We start from the raw sequence: 10,430 nt of genomic DNA on the forward strand, positions 1-10,430 counted from the left end.
CTAAAAACGAGGGGCCGAAATGTTTGGGGCGGAGTGGGTGGGGTTAGGGGGGTCGAAATGACAAAAAATGGGAACGAGTTGATTGGGGGACGAGTTGACTAGGGGACGAGTTGACTGTAAGTTTACGGGAGATCACTCCGTATCACAGTGACAGAGTCGAACTATTTCCACAGGAACCTAGCAACGGATTATACTGTCTAACAGTTCCTACTCCATTTGGAAACCTGTGGAATTTTTCATCCACCAATCAATGTAAAGTTTTAATCAGCTGTTAAATGACCTTCACCCCAGATATAAACAGGAAATAAAGATGAAATCAATACCGACCTGTTGCCGGAATAACTGAAAAATGCTGAGACAATAGTTTATAAGTGTTTAAAAACTTGTTCTAGTTTAAAAAAGGTAGCCAAATATTTAAACGTCTAAAATAGAGCTAAAATATAATTACATGGCAAGGGTGTATGATTATAGAGCTTTGGTGTCTGCTATTATTTTTGCCTGGTTGTGTTCTATGCTCCCAAAGGATATTCTTTACAAATATTATTTTAGACACAACTTAAAAATACTAAATAGGTGGTACAAATTACCCTTTTGTTCACAGGCTAAAAACTGCAAGTGATTTATACGTCGAGTTGTGGAAAATTGGAGACAAAGACAACTTCCAAGAATATTTTCTAAATTGAAGGTTTGTATTAACGAGATTTTCAGTAGGCGTCAAGAATAAGAATTACTTTTCTAAATATGGAACGCGGGAGTTGTATTATTCGTGATTGACACCGGTTATAAATGACACATTAACACTTGTTGCAGCTTAAATTCTCTTGAAAAGACAAGATAAGAATAAGCTGTACACACAATGGTAAAATAATCCCGAAACTGGAAATAACGAGAGGAGAAACTCATTTGTCTTGCATAGAAGTCGTGACACTTGTGTCTGGCACTGGATTGAGAAGAATTAACAGAAATCTTTGCCTGACAAGTTTATAAAATAACTTGGTTTTCTGCTAAATCTAGTTAAACAAACATATGAGACTTGTCTAGTTGTGAACTTTAAAACACATGCAGTCCAAGTAAAATGAACTTAACATGAACCTCGTCTCTGGAAAATACAGGTAATAATCTGAACCATTTGACGGGCGCTTCGAAAAGTACGAATAAGTAAGACAAAGCAAAATAATTAATGAATAAAATGTTACTTTTGATAAAAACTTGTATTCAATGATTCAATATTTCTGTTAATTCTTCTAAATAACACAAGAAACCAGATACAAAGAAAAATATTCAAATAATTATTATATCGTGTGAGGCAATACAGTGAAATGTATTAAAATTGTTTGGTAACAAAACTGCTCTTATCTTTTATGAAGACTTAATAATTCGGTACTTAATGTCACTTTAGAGTAACTATCTAACAGGAAGCTAGATAAGATGTAAGGTAAGGCGCCGAGATTTCGTGTATCTAAACCACGTTTGAAGTGTAACGTTGTAGTTCGGCAGACTGTATACTGTTTGTATTTACTAATAGGAATCTTGGCGGGGCAAGCATGACCTATTCATCAGAGAGCTAGCGCAATCTCTTTTTAGTTACCTAGCCTTTCCGCAACAATAAAAAATACAGGTGCTTCGATAAAGGTGATTAAGTACGGAGAAGTCCTCGTATTCTCAGTTATAGGTTTGTGTCCCTTTGGGCGCAAAAGGTAACTCACAGCAGAACTCTACCGTTTTATGGCGGTGGAGCAAAACAATTAAAACGAACAAAAAATATAAATTATTGTCGCAATGGCTATAAACAATGCCACATGGCAAAAAAGTGTGGTACATCTGACAGTAAAATTTTCCGACGAATTGGCCATAGCACGTTACCACCTGTGTTTAGGGCAATTTTTCTTACCATATAAAATATTAAATAACTAATTCATTTAAGCTGTGGTAAAGTAAAACATCCTTCATGGTTTGAACGGCTGTAAAGCAAAGGACATCAATAGTAAGAAGACGGAACAGCGTTAACATTAACCAGGGTGCTCAAAGACAAAGGTAATATTGTAATATAAACAGGAGAGAAAAAACCTTTAGAAACATTCTTTCTTGTTTTTGTTTTGCAATTTGAATGCACTACTAATTTGCATGGTCGAATAAGAGTCCATTTTGAATAGTTTCTTCCGTGGCCTTTGGATACGAGTTTCACGCTGAGCCACAAAATGTTTGTGATATGAACATTTGGACAGCAAAGGCATCGGTATTTATACAGGCAATGAATATTTATTTTATGTATATAGTGAAAAATGCCAGTCTGTTTTACAGATTTTCTCAGGGAACTGTTTGTAATATTATCATATGACAAATATGGTGTAAGACTCAGGATATAGAAAGGCTATATTCACAAACTTTAAGAAAAAAAAAGGACAACGAAATATATCATAGTCTAGGAGCTAGTCTATTTTGTTAGTTCATGCTTTGCCTGCAGAACGATGTTGTTTGCAGGACAATTCATCATCTTCACTTGTAACATTTACCTTGAATAGGATCAATGGAATATATTCAGCATTATCAATTTGATATATTAGTTTGTGTATTTAGGTCAGATATCAATGATTATATTACACAAGTCTCTATACATGGTACATTAATGCAGTACAATTTAGCATCACATAGGATTACCAATTAATTCTTAAGACGTAGAATGCAACCAAGCCATATACTAGTAATTGCACGCTCGTCTCTGAGCCTCTGCATGACCCCTCGAGCTTCCTATTATACATGAATATTGAACGGACTACGTCACTCTTATGGAAATAATAACAATCCACTTAGTGAGAAAACTTTATATAAAGTATATATTCTAATTTGAAATTACATTTAATATATGTGTGTGTGAAGGAAATGTGTTTTGTGTTCATTTTTATAAATGTGTGAAGATCGTCGGCAAAAAGGCTTGGTTCTGTTCATCTCTTAGCAAATTTTTCCTTTGGTACTTTGAAATTTTGCAAGCTATTTGTTCCTGTATACATTATATGTACGTTTGCAGATCGCAAATTCTGAATAAACTACAAAATGTTAATGTTGTTTCTTATTTCCAACCGTTAGGTCACTAGTTGGAGACCAAAGTCCATATTCGATATGCTATAGATTGTCGAATAGTAAAGGTAGGGTATAACTAAACCCTAGATTTCTTGATTCATATACGCTTTAAAATTATTATTGAAAATTATGCAACATCAACATTCCCTAATAAATTCATTTTGATTTGCTCTCTAATGCTAATATTGTTCTGTCATTTGCGGTGTTCGTTTTCTGTTGTCACTGACATGGTAACCCTGACAGGAAATGAACATAATAAGCATTGTCGTTGCAAATAATGAAAACAATTTTCAATTATTGTTTTTCCACAGGATTTCTATCTTGATGAGAGGTATTGATCGAAGATTTATTAGACTAGATTGTTCTGTGTTCTGTATAGATATTGTCATATATCAGATTGAATCTGTTATTGTTTCCTTGTATTTTTCAAGAAGCTGATTGTTTCATCTTTTATTAAGAGGAAAGTATCAAAGTATCAAAGTGAAATCAATTTTTTCAATGTTATCGTTTAATCATGAAAAAACAACAACAAATTGCATTTGATGGTATTCCCCTATCCATTAATGCGATGAAATCGAGGCTTAATTGCTAAGTCAGCTGATAATAAAAAGTCAAATTGCTCTTTCAATATAATTCAAAGCTTTCTAATGACCCTGTATTTTAGCGCAGGAATACGTTATTGAATAATCAGCAACCGTTCGCTATTTATATTTTATAGCGAAGTATTAAAGGCACTCGCTACAGTTTTTTCGGACGGGTCGATATTTACCCCAACACCGTGCCAATTTGGTTGTGTTTCTAATCGGTGTAGCTCACTGCAGACTTCTGCCAGGAAGTGATTATCTAATGTCGCGTACGGCAAAAATTCGCAAATTATTGTATGTTCGCATGCATTTAATGTACAAAATGTATAATATACTGACTAGTCTGTTTGTTTGTTTTGGGTTTAACGCCTTTTTTCAACAGTATTTCAGTCATGTAATGGCGGGCAGTTAACCTAACCAGTGTTCCTGGATTCTGTACCAGAACAAACCTGTTCTCCGCAAGTAACTGCCAGCCTCCCCACATGAATCAGAGGTGGAGGACTAATGATTTCAGACACAATGTCGTTTATCAAATAGTCACGGAGAACATACGCCCCGCCTGAGGATCGAACTCACGACCCCGCGATCCGTAGACCAACGCTCTGCCTACTGAGCTAAGCGGGCGGGTTTTCAATATACTGACTAAAGGTTAGGGTAAGTATCACCATGGTTACAAAATATATACATTTAAAGTACTTTAAGTTCAAATTGCTTCAATCCGACATATACTGGAGTCTGTTATTTATACCAGCGCTCAGGTAGCAGATGGCGGTTTTTTCTAGTACTTCGGACTTCCGAGCGATGTGGCCAAGTCAGACGGCTTCCGATATCTCACGAGATGCAGACCTGAAAATAAAAAGATACCGGTTTTACATCTTACTTGAAGAAGAAATAAAATACATAGTAAACTTCATACAAAGCATAGATTTTTAAATCCACAAGACACCTGAAAGATAATTTCAGCCCGCGAAAATACATGACATTTCAGCCCAAATTAGCCATATCTCCAACTGGCCTTAAAATGTTAGGGGAAATGATAGAGCCAAATGGCCACTTGCATTCTGTACTCAGTTTCAAGGTTTACTTGCACAGCTGGACAAAAATACCTGTCAACCGATTACTTTTTTCACTATTTTCAACTGTGTGAGGCCTATATGACATTTGACAGTTCACGAGACGCTCAATGCTGATAGTGGTATATATGCATTTCAAGCAGTTATATGAAAATGATGCCATCAAGCTTACATTCGCATCTGCCAGAATTTCTGCAACATACCATTCTTAAACTTGTTAATCACAAACTCACATCAACAAATATTTCAAACATCAAAACAGCCTTCACTTCAAGGTTTTATCTCTAATGACAGATTTTGACCCTGGCCAATTCGAATCTGTGGCTAGAAACTACCAACTGCTACCTTAAGGACCAAGACATGCATCTCCATGGACTGTCTGGCACCTGATTATAAGAAAATGATCTATGACAAATAAAATCCAACCAATATTTAAACAATGCTTTGTTCTTCTTGCAAATTGCACATGTCCAAACAATGTCTACAATATTGTGGATTTGGCCCCATTTTACACACATATTTCTTACTGCATCTATCTTTCTGACATTAAAAGAAGACTTACCTACTATTACATGATGGCCATAAATGTACTGTATTAGCATTGTGCACAGCCCTGCATACTTGAGGAACAGAATTAAAAGCAGCACAGCTTACTTACCCAAGACTAACTGTACTTCAAGTCCGCAAGCTCAGGAAAAGCCGCCCCTGTTTACAAGTACTTTTTCATATTACCTTACATACAGTAAGTATAAAATAGCTTTAAATAAATATTTTACAATGCACTTTTGTTCTTGTTGTTGTTGTTGCCAAACTTATCTATTTAACGAATTCGAGCAATCTCCCAGTACATCTCCGAGAAACCATATCTTCTCTTAATTAAAAACAAATATCTGCAAATGTTACCTCACTCCAGGACCTTAAATGCACCCAAGATGTATCCACTCTCTACACTTTTCTTCTGTCGTCATGTCCTGACACCGATAAAGCCACAATAGAAATTTGTAAGAACTAAAATCATACCTGCCACTCGAGAAATATCTTCGAAAGAAATATCACCACAAAATCCAGTTCCGAGCCTTGTGAAACAGCCATGTATTTACAAAATGCCAAAAAGTTGCACCTGTATTTCCTTTAAATAGTCCTTCTTCCTTTAAATTTAATATAAACTACAAAAGAAATGTGTTTCCCGCTAGAAATTTTAAGAAAACCCTACTCTACAAACAAAAATAAGATTTACTTACCCGGTAAAATCAGAGTTACCTCCCCTTAACTTCTACCATATCAAACAACATCTGTCTATGTGATGAATCCATTCAGCTCGGATTTTTAAATAACACATACTGGAGAGCTTGAACAACACAAAAGAAAGCATGAAATAGTACTTACAAAAGTTAACAAATGTCTTAAGGTAGCAGATGGCGGTTTTTTCTAGTACTTCGGACTTCCGAGCGATGTGGCCAAGTCAGACGGCTTCCGATATCTTACGAGATGCAGACCTGAAAATAAAAAGATACCGGTTTTACATCTTACTTGAAGAAGAAATAAAATACATAGTAAACTTCATACAAAGCATAGGTTTTTTTAATCCACAAGACACCTGAAAGATAATTTCAGCCCGCGAAAATACATGACATTTCAGCCCAAATTAGCCATATCTCCAACTGGCCTTAAAATGTTAGGGGAAATGATAGAGCCAAATGGCCACTTGCATTCTGTACTCAGTTTCAAGTATTACTTGCACAGCTGGACAAAAATACCTGTCAACCGATTACTTTTTTCACTATTTTCAACTGTGTGAGGCCTATATGACATTTGACAGTTCACGAGACGCTCAATGCTGATAGTGGTATATATGCATTTCAAGCAGTTATATGAAAATGATGCAATCAAGCTAACATTCGCATCTGCCAGAATTTCTGCAACATACCATTCTTAAACTTGTTAATCACAAACTCACATCAACAAATATTTCAAACATCAAAACAGCCTTCACTTCAAGGTTTTATCTCTAATGACAGATTTTGACCTGGCCAATTCGAATCTGTGGCTGGAAACTACCAACTGCTACCTCAAACTCTGCATTGAGTCACAGCTGTTTCTAATCCCGTACCGTACCCGTACCGTACATTCGTAAACTATAGGTTTTGTTAAAAAAGGGCGGAAACTTTTATCGTTCTATGCCATCAAAATGCTTCAGAAACACCTTGATATCCGCTTGGTAAGAAATCTGCCGTTTGATAATCTTATATAATATATAATATATATTTCTAAGTCATTTGCTCAAACACTGAAAGAGTATTTCGTACCAACCTGCGTTGTATAAATGCCCGCCATACCCCACCTCGTTGTAATTTGATTTAAGCGAAATCTAATATGGTGACCTATCAATTTTCTTTTTGTTTTAGATTAGGTAGACATAACCAAACGTATGTGCAGAGTTTGATTAAATTCTATTATGTGAAACTCGACAAAATAGCGAAGTACCAACTTAAAACTGGAAAAATAGCCCTTGGGTCTGCTGATCAAGTATTCCTTTCTTTGCAAAATCATGTTCTTTTGATTTTTCTGAGCTTGTTTCAAATAGATATATTGTTTTCCGTTATAAAAATGCTTAGATAATCAAGTTTATGCTGATTATTTTACTTTACTGAAAGATATTTTAGGATTACAGAAAATTTGAAAAATGTTTAAAATAGCACCATATCTAGGGGCAAATTAAATTGAAACAAAGCTGGTGACCTAGTATTTTTATTTCATTTTTCAATACATCATAACATGATCTTTTTATACAAAACATTTCATCAAAATCTATATAATATTGAGAAAAAATTACGAAACTGTAGCGAGCGTCCTTAACAGAAATTGTGACAAGAATATGTTACGCTTCAACTTAAGTATATCAAATGAAATGGGGAGAAACATGCATTTTATAGAAAGAATAAAAGTGTTATTCTTTATTCTGATAATTTCAATTCAAATATCAAATGATTTCAAATTAGTACTGCCTTTACCGAACGTTGAAGATGAAAGTGTGGTTGTCACATGACCGTTTAGGTCGACCGAGCGTTGAAGATGAAAGTGTTGCTGTCACATGACCGTTTAGGTCGCCGCTAGGGGATTCTACAGACGCTATAATACGAAACAAACCTGGCTAACGCTTTGCTAGCATATAAGTGTAAAATGCTAAAAGATAAACAATATATTGAAATGTGTCATTAACTTTTCTCCAAAACATGCGAGAACGTCGATGTTTTCTGCTGATGCTGACGTTTTGTTAGTTTACGCGTTATAGGGCCTAGAGTGATTACATTGTCAATGGAAAGCGCATATATAAAAAAGTAGTTTTAACAGCAACTTTATATTTGCACACGTTTACTGTCCTGTTAACGCCCTTCCCCAACAAATACGAAAAGAATAGGAATGTTATGCTTGAATATAATATGAAATAAAAGTTTCTTAGTCAATATAGTATGTATTTTTACTTTTGATAGTAAACCATTGTAAAACTTTTTTTTTCAGTCTTAAAGTTTCATATAAATAGTTAAACTTTCAATCTTTCCATATAAACACATGCTACCATGTTTAATCTTTTATACCTTATCATTAACATAGCATAAACTTTGTTCTATTCAAGTGTATCTTATTATGACATTAAACAGAACCGAGGCGGCACATTTTCTCTTTATTCCCTTTTTTCTCCTTATGTTCGCGTGCAAGAGACGTCAGCTGTGCTTTAAAATGAGTAAAACACGTCATAAATTCTGTCGATAAGGCTTAAGATACTTTTCTAGTTATATAATGTCCTTGTCTTTTAACGGGAAACAACTGTTCCAGATATACAAATATACAAATCATTTGTCAATGAGTATTTTCGTGTCGCCTGTTTGATGACTTGTGGCATCTGGAATTTCTTGTCCTTGATCAAAGTTTTATAAAAGCTAATATATAAATTTGCATGAAAAGGCACCCCTAGAGTAGAGTGTTAGGAAGCGTTTTTAAAGTCAAGTACATGATATAAAACACACCCAAATTCTGGACGCTCACCTTAATTGTTCAAGTGCCCAGTTCAACACTCTATCTTTTAAAACTCATTTTAGAGACATGTATTGATTCCCATGCACAGTACAGCGCATCACTAAATCGCTTTACCTTTTATGTATTTGCGGATACAAAACTGAACTTTAAATCTTCGTTATGGTATAGAAACATATTTCAATTTTCGAGAAAATACACTTCATACGTTCCCAATGTGTTGAATTCTATTCAACGAAGGTAACAGACAAAACAACGTCAAGAAATTTACTACTACCTGTTTTGAAATGTATCTACTTATAATTATATAATATGAGGTATATGTGATGGCTTCTATCATGGACCAGAAATATTTCGAAAACATACGCCAAGTAGAATTGATCCAGTGTCATATTTTCCTGACATTCATTTTCATTGGTCAACGTAGATTTGCTATAGAGACACGTTTTCTGTTTCGAACTGACTCCAGCTTCTGAACATTTAAGTCAAATGGACAACTTTGAAACTAATTTGAAGATAAGATTAATCTATTCTGACTCTTAACACAGATGTCCCTTACACACCTTTTGTCAAGATTGTACATATATAATTGTCGTTTCCTTCAGGAAAATTAGGTGTACCTCTGGCTAGTTCTACATGCAGAATGGAAGGCGTTGTATATAAATGACGTCAATGTAGCGTGCAATAGAATCTAATGAGGATAACTGCTCTAAATGAAAATTGCTAGTGTGATGAATATTTGATGTACAGATTTATTCATTAGAGAATTCTTAAAGTGTTGTCTCATTACTGTTGCTAGATTAAGCAATAATTTTCTAATTGCTTATAATCATTCTAACACAATTAATACCCTTCCTCCTGTGATTAAAAATTAGGAAAGTATTTCAAGGCTAATTGTCCGATGTCTTGTCTTTCCAGTAATGTCCATGAAGTGTACCAAAATTAAATGAAACAAATTTTATTAGATATAGTGATCAGTCGTTTTCTGAACCGTCGGCTGTGCAATTTTAAAAAGCCTTATCAGTAAATGTCATGCTTATTTGACAGGAAAATATGCTTAAGTAGTTTCTTGTTCATGTTTCTAATTCTTAGGATCTCATACGTCTGCTTGTAAAATAAGTTCAACATCTTGCATTATAAAATGATGCCATTATATGACTGGCCAAATTGAAATGTAGACTGCCTCTGATCTGTCAAGTATAATGAGAACTTGAATGTTTTATGAAGCTATAGCGAATTGTTTATTAACGGAAAAAGGAATGCGTAATGCAGCTAAATCTCTTTTTTGTTCTGTCGTTAGTAAAATTATTGAGTTCGTGCGTACATCGTGCTTTAAAGGTTAGGTTTTCTTTTTATGTAATATTTATATGATAAATGCTAATGTATTTTGTTACCATTAGGTATGACTTGAACACGTTGATGACATCTAGACTGGTTTACGCAAATTAACCGATCGAGACTCCGCAGAGTTGTTTAAATTGGCGGTGTCTAGATGTTTTCCCTAATTTGTTTGTTTTATCATCTGTGTCTTTGTGGTTCACTTCGTCTATGCATGTTTGGAGCATGTTGAGATTACCAGAGCGTGTATGTACATCTTTACCCGCATTGATGTTTAAGACGCTGAAAGTTCAAAGGTGATGTCCATGTTATCCTTAATTTGTTT

At 34.7% G+C, this 10,430-nt stretch overlaps 1 long non-coding RNA gene across 1 annotated transcript; it reads right to left on the reverse strand.

The window, feature by feature from the left end:
* Window positions 1-4,415: 4,415 nt before the first annotated feature.
* On the reverse strand, window positions 4,416-6,609 carry LOC128548627 (uncharacterized). The gene is made up of 3 exons (XR_008367192.1): window positions 6,493-6,609; window positions 6,122-6,231; window positions 4,416-4,508 (listed from the first exon to the last, which is right to left on the reverse strand). It is a non-coding gene; the product is annotated as an uncharacterized LOC128548627 (long non-coding RNA).
* Window positions 6,610-10,430: the final 3,821 nt, after the last annotated feature.

The sequence above is a fragment of the Mercenaria mercenaria genome, chromosome 2 (genome assembly GCF_021730395.1).
Source record: "Mercenaria mercenaria strain notata chromosome 2, MADL_Memer_1, whole genome shotgun sequence".
In the NCBI taxonomy this organism is placed as follows: domain Eukaryota; kingdom Metazoa; phylum Mollusca; class Bivalvia; order Venerida; family Veneridae; genus Mercenaria; species Mercenaria mercenaria.